Consider the following 21,782-nt stretch of genomic DNA (forward strand, 5'->3'; position numbering starts at 1 on the left):
ATGACGCTATGTTGTATTTTTTATTTGTGTTTTAGTGATACAAGCTGGATCCCTATTCTATATGTACCACATAATATTCCATATATAGTTACCAATTTGGGAGGTAACTTGAGGGAAGCAAGTATCCAAAGTTAAGTTTATTTTTTATTCCACGGGTGATCTGGTGGAGGCTATGTCACCCATTTAGCATGTTTGGGATGCTCTGGATCGGCGTATACGACAGCGTGTTTCAGGTCCTGCCAAAATTGAGCAACTTCGCAAAGTCATTGAAGAGGAGTGGACCAACATTCCACAGGCCACAATCAACAACCTGATTAACTCTATGCAAAGGAGATGTGTTGCACTGCGTGAGGCAAATGGTGGTCACTACAGATACTGACTTGTTTTACGACCCCCCCAGACTCTTCTGTACCCCTCAATACATTAAAACTGCTCATTTTAGAGTGGCTTTTTATTGTGGCCAGCCTAAGGCACACCTGTGCAATAATCATGCTATCTCGGCAAAGGAGAAATGCTCACTAACACAGATTTAGACAGATTTGTGAACAATATTTGACAGAAATATGCCTTTTGTGTACATAGAAAAAATAGTCTTAGATCTGTGAGTTCATCTCATGACAAATGGGGGCAAAAACTAAAGTGTTGCGTTTATAATTTTGTTCAGTGTAAATAAATATAAACACTGATTGGTTAAGTGGAATAGTTTTACACCAGGTAAAAAAAACGATTTATGTTATGTTTTTTTTTTTTAAAAAAAAAACTATTTCCAATGTTAGAGGCGTGAGCGAGGGGGGCACTGTTGAGTATTATACCACTAGGAATAAAAATGTGTATTCCTACCCTACAGTTTCCCTTTAACTCTATCCAAGAATAATATAACATTCCAAAACATAAGGAAGCAACTTAACATTTGTGAGTTTCTGTGGCATTTTCTCAGAACTCACCTTATGCCAGTGAAGGTTTAATATCATCTATGCTTTGCTGTTTGAGAATTTAAATAGTATGGGAAAGTCTTTCCAGGGTAAATAGGAAAAAAAAGACCTAGTAAGGAACATTTCCTCCGATGAGTGGAGGAGAATATTCAAGAAGTCTACCAAACGTATAAGTTGTACTCTTGTGAACAAAAACAGCTTTAACCCCTTGAGGACGCAGGACGGTTCAGGACCGTCATCGGCATTTTTGCGTTGCCGACCGACGACGGTCCTGAACCGTCCTAAATTTAAAATGTACTTACCCGATCGCCGTCGTTCCCCCGGCGGCGATCGGCGGTGCACCCGGTGTGGGGAGACTGCCTGCAGCCCAGACAGTCTCCCCATGGCGGTTTAGGACCCCTGGGGCCATGTGATCGCCCAACAGGGCGACCACATGGTCACAATAGGTGTCCTAGTCTCTGCCTGCAGGGGGACTGTCTGTGCTGACAGGCAGTCTCCCTGCTGCTGTAAAATCATAAAAAAAATTAAAGTTATAGTTAATAAAAAAAAATATATTATTATATATGTGTATATATATGATATATAGACATATATTATACCTATATAATATATGTCTATATATCATATATATAATGTCATGCTAAGTGTATTTTTATATTAATATGTACATACATTAATATAAAAATACACTTATAATTAATTTGCACACGTATATATATAATATATATAATAACTATATATATATATTGTATATATATATTATTATAAAATACGAATAATAAATAATTTAAATTAAATTAAAAAAATTAAAAATAATAATAAAAAATTGAAAAAAAATTATATATCTATACGAAATTTTATTCTAACTGTATTTTGATATTAATATATATATATTTATATCAAAATACACTTAGAATGAAATTGTATATATATCTATGTATATTTAAATAAATAAAAAGAATACGAACTATTCATATGTCGATATACAAAATTACATAAATAATTATATAAATATACACGTAGACTTCAAATATATAAATATGCATATATATTTAAATTCTACGTGCGTATTTAGGTAATATTTTTACATAATTAAGTTATTTTATTGATTGCAATTTAAGGGACCTGCCTGCCAACCCAGGCCGAAAGACCAGAGAATTTAATTTGCTATCACTGTATTTTACCCTGTAACGTTCTACGACACCCTAAAACATGTACATGGGGGGTACTGTTTTACTCGGGAGACTTCGCTGAACACAAATATTAGTGATTCAAAACAGTAAAACATATCACAGCGATGATATTGTCAGTGAAAGTGAATTTTTTTGCATTTTTCACACACAAACAGCACTTTTACTGATGATATAATTGTTGTGATACATTTTCCAGTTTAGAAACACTAATATTTGTGTTCAGCAAAGTCTCCTGAGTAGAACAGGACCCCCCATGTACAGGTTTTATAGCGTTTTTGAAAGTTACAGGGTCAAATATATCGGTCAAATATTTTACATTGAAAATGGCCAGGTTGGTTAGGTTGCCTTTGAGAGCGTATGGTAGCCCAGGAATGAGAATTACCCCCATGATGGCATACCATTTGCAAAAGAAGACAACCCAAGGTATTGCAAATGGGGTATGTCCAGTCTTTTTTAGTAACCACTTAGTCACAAACACTGGCCAAAATTAGCGTTCAATTTAGTTTTTTACTTTTTTCACACACAAACAAATATGAACGCTAACTTTGGCCAGTGTTTTCGACTAAGTGGCTACTAAAAAAGTCTGGACATACCCCATATTGAATACCCTGGGTTGTCTACTTTTAAAAAAATATGTACATGTGGGGTGTTATTTAGCAATTTATGACAGATAACAGTGTTACAATGTCACTATTGATACATTTTAAAAATGTATGTTTTGAAACCGCAATATCCTACTTGTACTTATAGCCCTATAACATGCAAAAAAAAAGCAAAAAGCATGTAAACACTGGGTATTTTTGAACTCAGGACAACATTTTGAATCTATTTAGCAGTTTTTTTCATTCGCTTTTGTAGATGAGTAAAAGATTTTTCACATAAAATTCAAAAAACTTTTTTTTTCAATTTTTCATCATATTTTTTCATTTTTTTTAAATTAAATTAGATGAGATTATATAAATAATGGTATGTAAAGAAAGCCCCTTTTGTCCTGAAAAAAACAATATATAATTTGTATGGGAACAGTAAATGAGAGAGCGGAAAATTACAGCTAAACACAAACACCACAAAAGTGTCAAAAAGATGCCTGGTCGCAAATGTACAACATCGCAAAAAAAGTCCAGTCCTTAAGGGGTTAAACCAATGGCGAGGTGGTATCTGGACCTGGTAAACTTGTTTTTTTTTTTTCTATACATTCTTTTATTTTCAGATATCGTAAATGCATAGAACGATACATCTTGTGGATAAAGTCATAAACAGATCAAACGAAAAGTAAGAAAAAAAGAACTGTTACAAACAGTGAGCATACAATGGGAAAGTGAGCATACAGTGAGCATACAGTGAGCATACGATTTCTGAGGGAAATGTAGACAGAGAAGTGACCAACATAAGTCCTTGAGTCAGTCAGATACAAATTTGGGTATCGTTGGCACTGAAGTAACAACATATTGGTGTGAATGAACAATTAATGTAATGTGTGAATAGGAAAGAAATGAACAATGACTCTGAGTGAGGAGAAGGGTAGGTGTTAAGAGATTGCTAGTTGAGCGTGTGGCCAAGGCAGCAACAGGTCAGCCTTATGTCCTTATGTCCTAAGCCATCTATCATACTTTGCGATGAGTATGGTTATTTACAAACAAGTCTCCACAACCGCAGTATGGAGGAATATGGGTCCAAGGCAGGAAGGGAAGCAGAGAGGGAAGTGAAGAGGAAAACAAGTAGAGAAATTAAGAAGGAAGAAAGAGAAAGAGGGGGAAGTGGGTGAAAGAGAAAGGGAGAGGGATGTCTCACCCACGCCTTGTCGAGCCCCCGTCCAGCCATCCGTCCAGCCATCCGTCCAGCCATCCAGCCCTACAACCCGGCGGTGCGGTGCTTCAAGTACTTCTTACTACCTGTCGTGACATATAGACATGACAGAAGTTCACCACTTGACCGGAATCAGGGTGTTTAGTTAATGATTTTTTGTATTTGGAAATAGGTGGCTGAGTATGATGAAGTAGCATCGGTAGTACTTGTAGGGGTAGGTCCATCTCTAGAATGTCATGTATCTCCTTGTGTATATGTGTCCAGTATTGGGAAATCCGGGGGCAAGACCACCACATGTGAAGATTTGTGCCTATGTCCTCACCGCATCTCCAGCATAATTCAGAAATTCCGTCATACATCTGGTGTAGTTTTTCAGGTGTCCTATACCACCTTGTGAGTAGTTTGCAATTTAGCTCCTGCATTGTCTAGCTTATTGCAGCTTGGTGCGTGAGAATGTAGATTTTTTTTCCCATTGTTGATCTGACAATGTTACACCTGCATCCCTCTCCAAAGCAGCTGTGTGTCTGTGAGGTTCCCTCGAAGTCGCCTCCTGTAGCAATCTATAAAGCTGTGATATACCCCTGCCAATGTGTTTTCTGTTAGCACTTCAAATTTCAAATGGTGTCAAATCTCTGTGTACCATCGATCTCCCATCTAAACCGTTGCAGAAGGTCTTTACCTGGAAGTAGTGGAATGTGTCTATGCCCGATGGTGTTCCCTCAGGTAAATGTAAACCATAGTTAGTCCATCATCTTCTTTATGCTTACAAGGCTTCAGAAGTATAAGTTTATATGTTCATGTTTAGTGGGAATGCAGGGAGATTTGCTTAGTTTGGAACAAGGATTTTATTTTAATCCCGAGTGTTCTACTGAGGGTGTGAATCTGGTTGGATTTTGGCCTAGCCTTACTATTAAATTCCTCCCCTCTTAATGCAAGAATTAGAAATTGTGGAAGATTCCACACAGAGTGTGTGCTGCAGAATGCATGTGCATAGTAAAATATGAAACAAGCCATGTTCCCTTCATTCTGCATCCCCCAAAAATATATTATATTTTTCACCTGGAGGAACTGCCTGCTAAACCTAATAATCACTTGGCGCATTGTTTAAGAGACATAGACATTAAAATATTCACCCCCAAAGTCATCCCCACACTGCTTTCACCCACTATGTTGTCCTTAATCTCTAAAATAACCCCCTCCTCCATAGTACATCTAAAACAAACTCTTTCACAATTTTTTTTTCTCTAATTTTTTTACTGTTCATAATTGCTTTATTTATATTATTTATATAATTTTTATTGTTGTTATTTTGTTTTTCCTCTCTTGTAGTGACCACTTTTATTTGCCTAGTTTACCCGTTTTACATTTGTGCCCACCTATGAGTCTGAGATAATGGCTTCTTTCCACCACCACTCCTGCCCCAGAACATAGCGAAGTAGTCCAATCAAATGCTTCGCCACAAGAAGTATTTAATTGGACCTTATGATGGCTCTGGTGACGTCAGACAGGGAGTAGACAGCAGTGCCAGTAGCTTCACCAGGCACTGGATTACGTGTAAATGTTAAGTCTTTTATTTCTTTAGGTTTCAAAGGGGGGACCTACTTACTATTGGCCAAAGGATATTATAAGTTAAAAAAAGAGATGTCTTAAAAAGGGTTGGTGTAGCCTTGTTAACAATACATATAGTCATCAACCTAGATTCTAGAAAGCATGAGTGCTATTAAGTACATTGAGTTGCTTCCACTTTCTATCTTGCCAAAAATATCAGCAGTCTGCTTTTAATGACTGCATCCCAATTATACTACTAGAACTAATAGTGCAGGGGTTAATGGAGGTTCTAGGGGCTTGTAGTAATTTTTCATTTGTTATTATTTAGATAACATTACAGCCTTCCCTGTGACATTGGGTTCTTTTAGTAGCATTAGCATATGCTAAATAGCTTAGTGTGTGTGTTTGTGTGTGTGTGTGTGTGTTAGTGAGTGAGTATTTTTGTGTGTATATGTGTTGGGGTGGGTTTGTAATTTCTGTGTAGTAGAGGATTTTAAATTATATACCATAGTTCAACTATAGTGAATAAAATGGCTTTAACATTTTAGGAAACTCAATAATAATATTTATATTTAATGTTGCATGTTCTGCACTGACGTTTGTTTGAAATTCATAGCAATTACAATTGCTGGGTTGTAATCTATGCAAATTAAGTCAACTCGTTCTAACAGATGTAGAATTTGATCAGATTGAAGACTGATTCACTAAATGGCTATCTCTGTTTAAATAGGCACAGTATCACCATATACAGATACATTATCTGTGGGGTAAGCTCACAGCCCAGGTATTTTCACTCCATCTACTGAAAATCATCCTCTGCGCCGTGCTGCTGGCTGACTGAGCATAGTAGGGGTTGCAGTCTGCAGCTGATAAGATGCAAGAAGCTGATCAGGGCACTGGCATGCCTAATTACATGAAGCAACTGAGCAGGAAGTGCTGTGTGTGACGTCAATGTGCAATGCTGCATCACTTCTGCACCAGGAATACAGCTGCATCACCTGGTCACAGAAATGAATATTGTCTGATAGCAATAGAATAGAGGATCCCCTCTCAGTGTCAGTCACAATGTATCTGTCAGGCGGCCAGGGAGTTAAAGACAGAGCACGCACTGATAGATGGATTCAGGTCACACAGCAGGGCACTGTGAGCACCAGACAGGTTACTGTCCCTTTAAGCTCCAGCTGTGCTTTTTGCAGGTGCTATTTTTAGAAAGCCTCCATGGTAGAATCCAGATTACCCCTCCTTGCTGGAATGGTCTTGGTAGTTCCCAGACTGAGAAGGTCAGAAAACTGAGCATGTCTATATGTGGCTCAGTGGAGCCAGGATGCACTTGCTGTAACAGTGCATTTCATGACCAAGTCCTGGTGCAGGCAGTGCTGTGTTTATTTGCTGGACAGACTGGGATACTTTGTAACACTAGCATCTCCTAGCCAGTAAGTTCAATGTTTGTATTCTGTTATTCTCTAATGCATCAGTATAATAATCAATGCAGATAGAGACAGAATGGCTCTCTGCATGGGACAGGAAAAGGCAGATGATAGAATCTATAGCAACTGAAAGCTTGTTTTACAGATACTCAGCTGCCTGTGTCAGATAGCTTGCTGCTCTGTGTTATAGCATTCATTCTCTACTTTATAGAAAACAAAATGTTGTTTATCAGAAACACATTTCCTGTACTTGATTTTAAGCAAGGGTTTAGAATGTCTGTTAAACTAAGGGTTCTAACTTAGAATGGTGCATCTGTTATTATTTAGTTAAAGTTAACTACTTTAGCCTGAATTCTAATACTGCTGACTACAGATACCCCAGCAGAGCTGCACAATGTTTTATACACATTTTAATTCTGTTGACTAAGATCTAATGTGTTATTTATGTCCTAATTGGGGGGGTTTGTTGTCCTTTAGCTTCCTGATGATTTAGCATTTTTAATATATATATATATATATATATATATATATATATATATATATATATATATATATATACATATATATATATATATATATATATATATATATACATATATATATTTTTAATAATATCTAAATATTTTATGCAAAACACCTACATTAATGCTATTTATTTATGTCTGCCTATGTTTAATTTATCTGAGTTTACATAAGAGAGGGGCCTGACACGTTGTAATCATTGCTTTTATTTTCATTTATTTATCCTGCTAACCTGTTTATAGCTTGAATAAGTATAATGCATAATGGCTAATCCCATCTGCAGAGTGCTAGCCCCCTTCTCTGAATGCAACCAAGAAGGATGCTATGAGATGCCCAGGAAATGTAAGAGACCATTCACATCCTGGTCTACTGAAGAGGATCAATTGCCTTGTTTGATATTCTAGTGGATAAGAGTCTCACTTTTGCTCAGTGTACTTATTATTCAGATCAGCCTACTGAAATATGTATATCTGTTGAGATGGCTGCACAGGTCCCTTTGTTCTTCGGGCTTTATTTGGCAGTAATTTGACTAGATTGTAGCTGAAGCAGATACAGTATAAAACTGGGAGGAAAAAAGTATCTGTCGAGTATTTAGTTCTTGTGTGCAGGAGGGTTAATGGACATAAAATGTGTTGTAGGGATAGGGAATGTAACCTTATTAATTTTTTTTTAGTTTGGGAATAAATATCAAATCATCTATTGTATTATCTATCGTATTATTTAAAGAGATAGTGAGTATATTGGAAATATAAAAGGGCAAGTAGGTTTATAAATTCAAGTTACAAGAACTTAATATTCTTGTATTAAATTCCCTTTTTAACAATAAATCCATTAACGTGATGCATCCTGCAGATTGAAGATATAAACAAAGGCATTTTGTCTTTTTTTCCAACTATTTGAGTGTTATACAACCAACTCATATCATATCAGCAAGACTTTAAAGATAACATTGACTCTTCTTGTTCTTTAATTCCCATTAACCTGAATATAGTTTGAGTTTGATTATAAGCTTAATATATTCTTTTTACATAAAAAAAAAATAAAAATGGAAGAATATTGAGATTTATTCACTAACGTGGGATTTAGGGAGAATTATTAGACCTAAAAAAAAAAAATTCTCGTTCAAACTTCCAGGTTAAGTGAATGAACCAAAAACATTAATTGGACACTGTGCAAAGCTGTAGTGAGGACTTAATTGACTTTGACCTTTCAGAATCATATTTTTTTGTGTTGTAAATATTTCTCAGAAAATCAATGTTGATGAATTAAACAAGCTTTTCTATGTTGTGTCAAATAAGCAATGACATAAATGGCTGTCATTAGATGTCCTCAGTGCCAAGTTAAATGGAGACTATTTTCTACTCTCAAACATGCTTTTTCTATGAAACAATTACTCTTGTGAAGTAAATGAATGCAATATTGTTATGTATTGAATGGGTCTGCATTACTATTGGAAAGCTATCCAAGTAAAGAGGGAAGCTTATCATAGATACACCTAAGAGCCGACTGGAAGCTTGCGCAATTCCAAGCATTTCCTTGGGCTTATTCAATAAATAGTAAATTATAATTAATTGCAATCAAATTACATAATGTAGGCCATAATGTAAGAATTGCTAAAATCTCAGGCTAGATAGAAAGGAGCACTCCAACCACCATAAGCACTACAGCTTGCTGAAGTGGTCATTGTGCCAAAAGTGCCTTGTCCCCTTACTGTAAGAAGAAGGGTCAATTTTGTACAGTTTGATTTTTTTTCTTGGGTCTGGCCGGTGCCTCTCCCCTCCTCCACTACTAATGCTGGAGAGTCAGAAGTTCCTAATCAAGAACTTCTGTTAGCTCTCTTAAACACCAGCTGATGAGCTCTCAGCCAATGAGTGAAGCCCTGCATTGCACGTCTAAGCTCAGAGAACTAACGGAAGTAGAAGCATTATTTTTTACATAAGGAGTCTGAAAAGAGACTTGCATACATCAATTTCAGCCTTTCTCACATTTTTTTTGCTATTGATCCAATAAAAGGCAAAAAACAAACTAGGAAGAAAATGATTCTTCATCCCAAAATGGCAGTCAGATATCTCCTTAGATCGAGGAGATTACCCCACTGATTAAAAATTTATATACCTGTATAATGTTTTTACAAGTGTTTAAGCAGTTACTGTTTAAACAACTATATAGACTGTAACCCCTTAGTGACCGCGGACGTGATCGCTTCCAGCCGCTCTAACGGTATTGCAGCGATGCCTTGATGTTGAGGCATCCTGCAATACCTCCCCTGACTGCCGGGCCGACGGTTAATCGCACGGCAGTTAGGCAGAGCATCAGAAGCCATCAGTGCAGCACAGCCTGTCTGCTGAGTGCCTCGAGGGGTCAAGACACTCAGTAAAATAAATACAAATTTGTAAAAAAAAAAAAAATTAAATTAAAAAATATATATAAGAAATGATCGTACCTAGTACGTTCGAGGTATTTCTAAATTACTTATCCAATCGCGCCGTTCCCCCGCCAGCGAACGGTCTTCTTCTCTGTCTGGTGGGACTGTCTGACAGTCCAGACAGTTCCCCCTCAGCAAAATAGGACCCCAAGGGCCATGTGATCGCTCTGAATCGCAATAGACGTCCATAGTGTTGCCTGCAGGGGACTGCCTGAACTGGTGAAAAAAGTTAAAAATAAGTTTTAAAATAAAAAATAAAGTTGGGGGCGGAGCCGAACCAGCTAACTGAACAGTCGCATGCGGTGTGAGCTCCTGCGGGGAAAGTCTGAAAACTGGGTACAGCCTCACCCTAACAGATGGAAATTAACCACAACCGGGCTCAATACACAGAGGAAGTGCTCACGAACCTGTCGGTACCATTTCTGGCGCCGTACCTGCACGAGAACCGCTGCATCAACATGAGGCCTAGCGGAGGCATGGGGGTTGGTCGGCCGCCTTCCCGCCATACGCTGACCGCACCGAGTGTAAGAAACCAACTCACCCCCCCCCCCTATGGACCGACGGGGGATATCTCGGTCCCCACCAGCCTGGGTGCTCCAACCTCCGCACCAAGCAACTGGCACCCCGATCTCTCTACACAAAATGGAGACGGGGACCCCGGGACGGTGGACCATCCTGACACGCGAGTGTCAGCTAAGCGATGGCACCAAATCACCACAGCAGCAACTACAAACTGCAAGGGAAACTCTATCGAAAGAATCTTCGAGCGTTTTTGGGCACAACTGGAGGCATGCATGCAGCCAGAAACCCCAAGCCACGAAAAGGCCACAAAGGCCGGAGCCAGAGGCGGACGGAGGACTGGGGACACTCACCAGGGCGACTCTCTGACCCACGCTCCATCCCCTCACATCCAGAGCCCTCCTGGGCTGAGAGCAAAGAAGGGCATACCCCTGAGGTGCCGGCCACACTGGCGGAGAACAGCACAGCGATCAAACCAACGACTGGATAAAAGTCCCCGCACCACCCCACAAAGGGCGACCCTGGGCCTTGTCGGCTCCCAGGCTCGTGGCCTACGAGCACCAGCTCTCCAACAGCTCCGGGGCAAGGGAGGGTTCCCACCCTCAAACTGCCGAGGCTCCGACATAAGATCCCTGCGGCCCTCAAGACAATCAACGACACGTCGTCCAAACGCAAGCTCCCACTCGCAGCTCCGCAACAGCAAGGCCCCCTCACAAGCGACACTTGCGAAGCACTCACCAACCCAGCCTCTTAGTGTCTGGCGCAGCACGATGCGACCTCCCGCCACCAGCGCTGCTGATCGGGGGTCTGAACGACAGCGAACCTCACAAGACGCCATCAAAACGGAATCCGGATATGAAAGCACAGCACCTAGAATCCCCAAGAAGGCACTGGGCATCGGATGAAAAGCCCACCTCTATGCCTCTCAAGTGTACAAGCCACACATGCTTCTAAAGGACATATTCCCAGCCGGCAACAACCATTGAAATATGGACTACCCATACCTCGTAACTATAACCCCATCCACATGGACTGAGATCTCTTTTTTTTTTATTATTATTTAAGCAGGCAATGCTAGCCACTGTATAACATAGCTACATAGTATAACATATGTCATAGGCTACCTCTCGTTCTTATTATTTGTTTAGCACAGATTCAGATAGCTTAAACGCTCCCCAGCGATTCATAATCTATGTCCACCTATAGCTAAATATTATAGCCTGTAAGTTTTACCTTTCACTCAATTAGGGTATATCATGTCCAGTATCGCCTATGACGTAACCTGTTTTATGCCTGTTTGTTCCTTTACAAATGTGTTTATTAGTTGATTACATTTTGGCTGATTTTGAGTTTTCTGTGGGGCAGAGGGGTGCCAGGCTCAGGGGGAACGTAGCACATTCTTTAGCTGATGCCCTGCTTACTCCCTATATAAGAGTTTCCATATCAGGAATACCTAATACATATTCATTTTGTGTGTACCTGCCGTTTAGAAGCGGCTGCTAGGCCAGACCATGCTACATTGCTAACCTACACACATGTCCAGAATGTCTAAATGCCTTAACAGTAGGGGGTAATCCAAGCTGCATGTTTTCTACTCACTATTATCTACTGACGACTCCATGTTACAACGTGAATACTACCTACACGCCACTCTAAGTTACATCGTAGTTAATACACCGTGTTATGCATGCTGATGGGGCTGTGTGTCACCCTCGTGACTCACTACCAAACGTATGTTCTAAGCTTGTTTATTCTCATATATAACAACATTGTTTACGCACCTGTTATTATACCATTATAAAAATTAGTGCAAGACTAACTTAATGCCATATGCCATGTAAGCTATGTATCCTGACTTTCTTGTTAAAAGCTATTGTGGCATGACAAGCTGTATGTAATCACCTGCACTACAAAAATAAAGAATTAAAAAAAAAAAAAAAAAAAAAAAAAAAAATAAAGTTAATAAATTAAAATATATATATATATATATATATATATATATATAATATTATTATAAAAAATAAAAAAAAATTATTTAATCGTTTTTAAAAATAATAAACAAATGTTAAAAAATTATATATATATATATATATATATTTGTAATTTTATTCTAACTGTCTTTTGAGATATATATATATATATATATTTATATCTATGTTTATATAAATAAATAAAAAATAATACGAAATATAGATATGTCCATATACATAATTACATAAAATATGTGTGTATATTTATGTGATATTTTTACATAATTAAGTAATTTTATTGATTGCAATTTGGGAAACCTGCCTAACAACCCAGGCCGAAAGTCCAGAGAATTTAATTTGCTAGCACTATATTTAACCCTGTAACTTTCCAAGACCTGTACATTGGGGGGTACTGTTGTACCCTAAAACCTGTACATTGGGGGGTACTGTTTTACTCAGTAGACTTCGCTGAACACGAATATTAGTGTTTCAAAACAGTTAAACATTTGACAGCGATGATATTGTCAGCACTTTTACTGATGATATTGTTGTGATACGTTTTACTGTTTTGAAACACTAATATTTGTATTCAGCAAAGTCTACCGAGTATAACAGTACTCGGTAGACTACTGGCCAGTTCTATTTGTATTCAGCAAAGTCTACCGAATATAACAGTACCCCCCTGTACAGGTTTTTTAGTGTTTTTTAAAGTTACAGGGTACAATATAAGGCTTGAGTTTACGTTTTTTCACATTGAAATTTTCCAGATCAGTTATGTTGCCTTTGAGAGCGTATAGCCCAGGAATGAGAATTACCCCCATGATAGCATACCATTTGCAAAAGAAGACAACCAAAGATATTGCAAATGGGGTATGTTAAGTCTTTTTTAGTAACCACTTAGTCACAAACGCTGGCCAAAGTTAGCTATAATAATAGTTTTTTGCATTTTTAAAACACAAACAAATATAAATGCTAACTTTGGCCAGTGTTTGTGACTAAGTGGCTTCTAAAAAAGACTGGATATACCCCATATCGAATACACAGGTTTTCTACTTTAACAAAATATGTACATGTGAGGTGTGATTCAGTGATTTATGGCAGATAACAGTGTTACAATGTCACTATTGATACATTTTAAAAATATATATTTTGAAACAGCAATGTCCTGCTTGTACTTATAGCCCTATGACTTGCAAAAAAAAAAAAGAAGCTAAGAACATGTTAACATTGGAAATGTCTAAACCCTCCTTCTAAAATTTAGAAACTATTTAGCATGGGTATTTTTTGGCGGTTGTAGATGCGTAACAGATTTTGGGGATCAAAGTTAGAAAAAGTGTGTGTTTTTTAAATTTTTTTCTTCATATTTTATAAAAATAATGGTAACTTTAGAAATGCTATTTAATAGTGAGAAAAATGTATATAATATGTTTGTGTAAAGTTAATAAGTAAGGGGAAAAATACAACTAAACACAAACACAGCAGACATATAAAAACAGCCCTGAAATTGAAAAACGGTCTGGTAATAAAACCACCTCATCGAGCAGAAAATTCTACATCCTTATTGTTCTTACTGTATACAAACATTTCCTTTGCCTTAGACTAAATCTCCTTTCTTCCAGTCTAAATATGTGACTTCATGTCCTATGTTTATGAATACATGTCAAAACTTTCAGATTATCAAACTGTCCAAAAAATGTTTTGACTCCTTATGGTGGGGTGGGGATGGGTGGGTGCCAAAGCACTCCTGGTTCTACAACCAGTACAGCAAGCAGTAGTAGTTATGGCGCTTGGAGTGTTCCTTTAACCATTTCCCTTTCCTTTTAGTTAACTCATGTATTTTGAATTTTCCACATGTAAAGATTTAATAGATTGATTCTGAAGCTTTGCTACTCTCATTCATTCTACTGGTGTCAAAATGCCATTTAATATTCCATATGAATATAAAATCACATAAATACTTACACCTCCATAAATTTAAAGGATTACATTTAATATCAGGTAACATCTATATATGGTAAATGGATATGGCAATGTGATAAAAAAAAAAGTAGTCAGTTTAGAATTATTATGACAGTACTGAACAGGTCTCGCTCCAGCTTTTATAAAACATAATTTCCCATGATGCTTTGCTAGCCGATAAACTGAATGGGAGTTGCAGACTTGCAACAAACAGAAGGCAACCATTTCCACTGGGTACACCTGCTGTAGCAGAATATGTTCTCGCTTGTACTTTTTGATTTTAAAAATACTAGCATTGCATCAATTTGAAGCTTAGGATGCATTACTAAGACACTAAAGAGCACTTTTCGTCTTTAGTGCTGTTGAGGGAGATATAAAAATAAAAATTATGTAAATGTACAACATTTTAATTTAATTTTGATAGTAGCATAGAGAAATTGTGTTTTTTGATACTTACAATAGGTTTGACATGAATAGATACATACAAAGAGGCAAATATCCTGCTTATGGTCATTAGTAAAGAATCGGGTGGCATATGTAGTAATATAAAATCACGAAAACACCAACAAAACGAAAAAGAATATCTCTGTGTGAGCATGATGCTCAAATAAAATAGCACTTTTATATTAAACCATGGGTCTCAAGGTTAATCTACTCGGAGGCCACCGACTAAGTTGTCTTCTCTCATGGTGGCTGCTGATCCAAAAACATATGCACACACTGCCATGCGTACAAAGAATTAATAAAATGTAGTAATGGGGATGGCTGGAGCACACAGCACCGGCACACACGCAGCATCTTCAAACCCATAAAAGGGACACTCTGGACCTCTAAAGCACTTTAGCTTGCTGAAGTGCTTTATGCGTTATAAGCATGTGCTTTTTTGTTTCATTTTATTAAAAGTGCCGATTTCAGTAGAAATTTACATGTTTATAAATTAATGTTGTTACACCGTCGGCTGCCTGTCAGACAACAGGTCCTGTTACTTCCTGGTTTGGTTAGCTCAGTGGAGCTAAACTCAAGAGGCAACAATTGTTCAGAGCACCTGCCTTGCAAAGACTTTTCATTGAGCTGCATTGTGAAGTCTGTGATTGGACAGGCACAGAAAGAATGGGCGGGGTTAAAAGGGGAGGGCTTGTAAAAGGCCAGACAAGATATTTGCAAACTGTTTTTCGATATAATTTAAAAAATGCATAATTAAATGCATGTTTATATCTACTAAACAATATATTTTTTTTTATTTGTTTGTGTTTGGGCAGTGGAGAGTTCCTTTAAATAATAACCTTATGACAGACCTGAAATCTGGGATATAGAACAGTATGCCTTGGGTTTGGACATAAACCAGATATGGTGGCTGCATGAAAATACATAGGTTGCCGGAAATGGCTTATTGGCGCGTCAGGGGTCTAGATACTCGAACCACTTACGCTATTCACATGCTGATTTAGTAACCTAACGCTCTGTTAGATCCGCTCCACATACTTTGAAACCAACCCTGTTACTGATCTTGATCTTATGAGAGACATTTGTTGGGTGGGATAATTTAGCATCTCTATACTAGGGACAGTTTTCTATTAAGGGATGCCCTCGAAGGCGCAGCAGGGAAACATAGTAGCGGGTATTTAGGAGACCCTTTTTTAATCCTTTAACAGTACAGTCACCTGGCAACTGTAAAGCGCTGCGGAATTTTTTGGCGCTATATAAATAATAACATAATAATACCTCTTAATACTACTTCTATCTGGGAGGTAAGTTAGGCTGTGTGTGTGTTTAATCGTTCAGTCGTGTCTGACTCTCCGTGACCATATGGACCATAGCACGCCAGGTACATCTGTCAGTCACTGCCCCTCTGAGCTCCAACAACTTCATGTTCATGGCTTCAGTGACCTCATCTATCCATCTCCGTCTCTGTCGTCCTCTTCTTCGTGTGCCTTCAATCTTTCCCAGCATCAGAGTCTTCTCTAGAGAATCATGCCTTCTCATTATATGGCCAAAATATTTGAGCTTCAGCCTCATGATCATAGCTTCCAGTGAACAGTTTGTCTTGATTTCCTGTAGTACGGATTTAATGGATCTTCTTGCAATCCAATGGATTCTAAGCAGTTTCAGGCTTTGGATTCGTCCAGTCCAGCCTTACGCATTATATATTCTGCATGTAAGTTGAATAAATAAGGTGACAATATACAACCTTGTTGCACTCCTTTCCCGATCTTGAACCATTCTGTTGTTCCATGTTCGGTTCTGACTGTGGCGTCTTGGTCCACATACAGATTCCTCAGGAGGCGGATGAGATGATCTAATAATCCCTGTGGCAAACCTAGCCACTTTAGGTCATATTGCAGAGCATTCAAAGGTTGTCTGAAATAGCTGTGTTAACCTGGTGTAAAAATGTATTTGTGGGTTTTAGAATAGAGAGCATGCATAGGCTAACAGCCATGAATAAAATTGTCAGTTAACTCCTAGAGCCGTGAATAAAATTGGCAGTAGACTCCTGGAGCCGTGAATAAAGTTGACAGTTGACTCCCTGAATTGTGTTTCGTCCGGTTACTGGGGGATTTGGGATATTGCCTTCTTTTCCAGCGCCTTACTTTGGATTACCTTCTATACCAGCGGAGATCTTGGGATTTAATATTGCAGCTCCACTACAATTGGTGGCAGCAGTGGGATCCAACCTTACAGCCGAAAAGCGGTGTTCGGGTAATTGAAACTACCGGACAGGAAACAGGAAAGTGAATGGCAATTCGGATACAACAAAGAACCGAACACAGAGGTTAATGGAGACAGGGGCACTGCCAGGTGGTACACATGGAGGGAAAGAGTATACAAGGATTACATGACTCTGGTTCCACCTTGACTCTGGTCCGGAATCATCTGGTTCCAAAGAACAATCTCACTGGGGACTGTGTGGCCGTACGAGTGGCAGGGGGAGCAATTTACAAGGTCCCACTGCCAAGGTACATTTGGATTGGGGAGTGGGGCATGGGAATGTGGAGGTGGGGATTATGCAGAATTTGCCAGCTGATGTGATCTTGGGCAACGACTTGGGGGAGCTCACATCCGCCTTTGCTCCCCAACCCATCATCCAAGAAGCATACCCTGTTGTTACTTGACAGCAGGCCCACACCATAGCTCCATCCGATCACTCTGAGGCTCAGGTAGCGTGGCCAGTTATACTGCAGGGAACAGACCTTATTGGTATCACCCAGACGGGCACAGGGAAAACATTAGCATACCTACTTCCAGGTTTTGTTCACCTGGACCTTCAGCCGTGTCCTAGAGATCAGCGTGGTGTGGGCCCTTAAAAAGCTGCAACCCTATTTGTATGGGTAGTACTCCGGACATCCCCAAGCCGATCCATTGGGATCAGACTGTGTATGCCGCTTGGTTCTGGGGGAGCATTGTGGCAAACCTAGCCACTTTAGGTCATATTGCATAACATTTAAAGGTTGTCTGAAATAGCTGTGTTAACCTGGTGTAAAAATGTATTTGTGGGTTTTAGAATAGAGAGCATGCATAGGCTAACAGCCATGAATAAAATTGTCAGTTAACTCCTGGAGCAATGAATAAAATTGGCAGTTGACTCCTGGAGCCGTGAATAAAGTTGACAGTTGACTCCCTGAACTGTGTTTCGTCCGGTTACTAGGGGATTTGGGATATTGCCTTCTTTTCCAGCGCTTTACTTTGGATTACCTTCTATACCAGCGGAGATCTTGGGATTTAATATTGCAGCTCCGCTACACTCCCATCTCTTTAAGAACTTGCTACATGTTGTTGTGATTCATACAGTCAAAGGGTTTAGAATAGTCTACGAAGTAGAAGTAGATGTTTTTCTGGAACTCTCTGGCTTTCTCTATTATCCATCGTACATTGGCAAGTTGATCTCTTGTGCCTCGTCCTCTGCATAACCCAGCTTGTACATCTGATAATTCTCGGTCCATATATTGTTTGAGTCGAGCTTGTAGTTATGCTACGGTGCAACATTCAGCTAACCTACCCGATCTATTTAATATTTCCTTTATTTATGAGGAATGTAGGTAGGCTAATTTTTGCAACATTAAGTAGACCTTCCCTTTTAATTGCACAAGTGTTGGTTATGTACTTGTTTATGTACTTATTTTTGTATCTATCTTCTTCATTCAGTCTTCATTTTGGTATTGGTGGGAATCTATTTCCCTATGATATATTGAGGGAATCCCACCTTTTTAGAATTATTAACTTTATTAAAGGTTAAGTTGTATTCAATTTGTTCAGCCAAATTGACTGAATTAGAGACCTTCCACTTATATACGTTTATCATTATTCTACATACTGATTTTTCATAATTTTAGGATACAGCGAAATCCTCCTAGTTTTCTCTTTCTTTTTGCTATTCTGCCCTGAACTATTTTAGTATACAGGATTTCTAGGATACTGTAACACCTTACAATGAACCCAAGTTCTGTACTAAATGATATTAGACACACACTTCCTAATGTTACAGTTGTTTATAGGCACTGAACCACGCTGTGCCAGATACATTAATTTCTTTGATGTGGGAACTTTGATTATTGACAAAGACATTTTTAAGCATTTATGGGCTAAATGTAATTGTGCATTATTTAGCAGTGCATACACAATGTGCAGACACAATTTTGATAACGATGGGATTTGTAAAAAACAAAACAAAAAAAAAAAAGATTTTAAGCCTCAGAGATAGTTTACTGGCCTTCAAGCAACAAACATGTCAGTAAATGTCATTAAATTCTAGGCAATAAAAAGATAATGCTTACACAATGCTTTTTAATAGTCTTCTGGCATTCATTCTAATTAAGTTTGTTAGTCTTAGAGAAATGAAGACTTTTTTCCAATGAATGTCAAATGTTACCAACTGCGTAAGTTGCAAAATGCTGAGTGAGATATCAAACATAAGGGTAAGTCATGTATTCACTGAGTTGCCTGAAGTTACCTCAAGCAATTTGCCAACACTGTCCAGGTCGATTGAGCATTGATTAAAAAAAACACAACTCATTTACTATTGGTTGGTTTATAGTAAGGAATGGAGGGAGCCTTTGAGAAATAAATGGAGCATTGTCATTGGCTAAAAAAGCCCAGCCAATCATTGCAGCTAAAATGTAATTTAGAACAGGAGCAATGTATCTTATTTACACAGAGTGCTGTCTAACCACTGGAACTTGCTGGAGAAGTAATTGTAAAGTTATGAACCAGATTGCTAACTTTACTATAAAAGTTTAGAAATAGTTTATCAGTAGGAAGTCGAAATATGCGATTAAGGTCTAGCTACATACCAAGATATCAAAAAGAATGAGTTTAGTTTTGTCACTTTTTGGAGTGCTTGCATAGTTTGGCATACCCACTTGGTTTGCAATAGTCAAGGGGTGAAGCTGAAGGACTCACCTGAAGCACTCCTTTGTAGGTACCGCCATCTTTCTTCTGTCTTTTATCTTCAGCTTCTGTTGCTTCATCCATCACAGCCATGCACCGATGAAAGTACAACACATAGGGCTATTGAGAATCCTGCAAGATATTGGTAACCTCGAGAAATTTACTCTTATGATGTGTAAGAAGAAGCATCTTTCTCACAGTTTCACCGTTTGTTAAGGTTTGTCAACCACAGCTTTCCACGTTAAACAAAGTAGGCCCTGCTTTTTCTAATGATATCTTTGGATTGGATATGAATTTCAGTGAAATGTTAACAGAGCCCTTACGAGTATTTCATGACAATTTTGTCTACCGGTTTAACTGGGTGATTATGAATTAGGATTATTATTATTATGATTATAATATTATGATTCATTAATGTTTTATGTTTTATCTGGGAAGCTAGTTTAACGCCTTAAGGACACATGACGTGTCTGACACGTCATGATTCCCTTTTATTCCAGAAGTTTGGTCCTTAAGGGGTTAAGGGATTGTCTAAGCATAATGTAATTGTCTTACTTTGTAAGGTAACACGGAATTAGTGAATTTCAGACTGATGGCTGCTAGTGGTACTTTCTTGTTAAGACCTATAGAAATGGAAGGCTTCCAAGTGTGACATCATCACACATAGCATGGTGATGTTAATCGTTCCTCAATGCTTCTCATACAGAAGCACTGGATTCACTGTGTTTCTATGTGAACCACTGGATTTGTGGAACACAGAGACCATCGTGCATTCACTCCCAGGTCCCCAGTGCTTCTCTAGGAAAAGCATTATGCTGATGATCTCAAAGAGGTCTCGGGATTATAGGCAAGTTTAGTTTTTTTTTTTTTTTAAATGTATAGAGTGGGCACCAAATCTAAAACAGTAAAGGAACACGCTAAGGTAAAATGTAAAAAAAATAAATAAAAAAAAAATATATATATATATATATATATATATAACGGAAGATTCAAAGATAGCACTCCAGGGACTTGATAAAATGTAACTTTTATTTTACTCACTAAAACATCAAAGGTGTCAACGTTTCAGCTTGATCCCCTCAAGCTTTCGTCAGGACATGTCCTGACGAAAGCTTGAGGGGATCAAGCTGAAACGTTGACACCTTTGATGTTTTAGTGAGTAAAATAAAAGTTACATTTTATCAAGTCCCTGGAGTGCTATCTTTGAATCTTCCGTTGTATTTTGGCTGACAAGCACCGGGCATTGGACTACGGATCAGGTGGAGTGCAAGATTATTTGGTTTTTTTATATATATATATATATATATAACCTTAGAGTATTCCTTTCAGTGGATAACCTTCTGCTTCAGATATCTGAAGGTCATAGGTTTAAATTCTAGTTGGCCCTCTCAGCCTTTCATCTTTCCGTTGTTAATAACATGAGTGCCAAATCTGTATATGTACATAGTTAATCACAAGATTTACAGTTTGGTGCAGAGATTCCTCCCATAATGCGCAAAATTTGCTGTACAAAGGGAAATATCACAACTTTTCAAACATATTTTGTTCTGTCAGAATTCATGAACAGTGTGTTTTTGAAAATTCATGTCTCCATCTAGAGTTCCTTTGCTGTGAAATAGACTCAAATTGTAAGATCTTGGTTTCTTAGTATAGATTACAGCACCTAATGTATACATACACATAGTTAAGCTATTTCATAACATTTGTACATGGCAATACACACATACTTGTGTTGGCCTATTCTTGAGTTGTTATTAGGGATGTGCATGGGCCAAAAATTTGGTTCCGTTCGACACTTACGAATTTCGGGACTTCGGCAATTCGGGACTTCAGCAATTCAGCGGTTCGGTTCGGTACTTCTGAAATTCGGGACATCGGCAATTTGGGAATTTGAGACTTTGTCAATTCCCTAACCCTAACCCTATCCCTAACCCTACCTCTACCCCTTACCCTAACCCTACCCCTAACCCTTACCCAACCCCTAACCCTACCCCTAACCCTTACCCAACCCCTAACCCTACCCCTCACCCTACTAGCGTGAGGGGTAGGGTTAGGGGTAGGGTTAGGGTTAGAGGAAGGTTGGGATAAGGGTTAGGGGT

General features: G+C 38.4%; 1 protein-coding gene across 2 annotated transcripts in view; it reads left to right on the forward strand.

Moving 5' to 3' along the window:
• The first annotated feature begins 6,777 nt into the window (after positions 1-6,777).
• Positions 6,778-21,782, forward strand: part of OXR1 (oxidation resistance 1) — a 520,724-nt gene continuing 505,719 nt past the window's right edge. The window contains exon 1 of one of the 2 annotated variants that reach the window (XM_063451172.1): positions 6,778-6,912. The gene's annotated coding sequence lies outside the window, so the exon portion shown is untranslated. The remainder of the gene's footprint in view (positions 6,913-21,782) is intronic. The other variant, XM_063451173.1, reaches the window with a different exon arrangement.

This window comes from Pelobates fuscus, chromosome 4 (assembly GCF_036172605.1).
Source record: "Pelobates fuscus isolate aPelFus1 chromosome 4, aPelFus1.pri, whole genome shotgun sequence".
Taxonomy (NCBI): domain Eukaryota; kingdom Metazoa; phylum Chordata; class Amphibia; order Anura; family Pelobatidae; genus Pelobates; species Pelobates fuscus.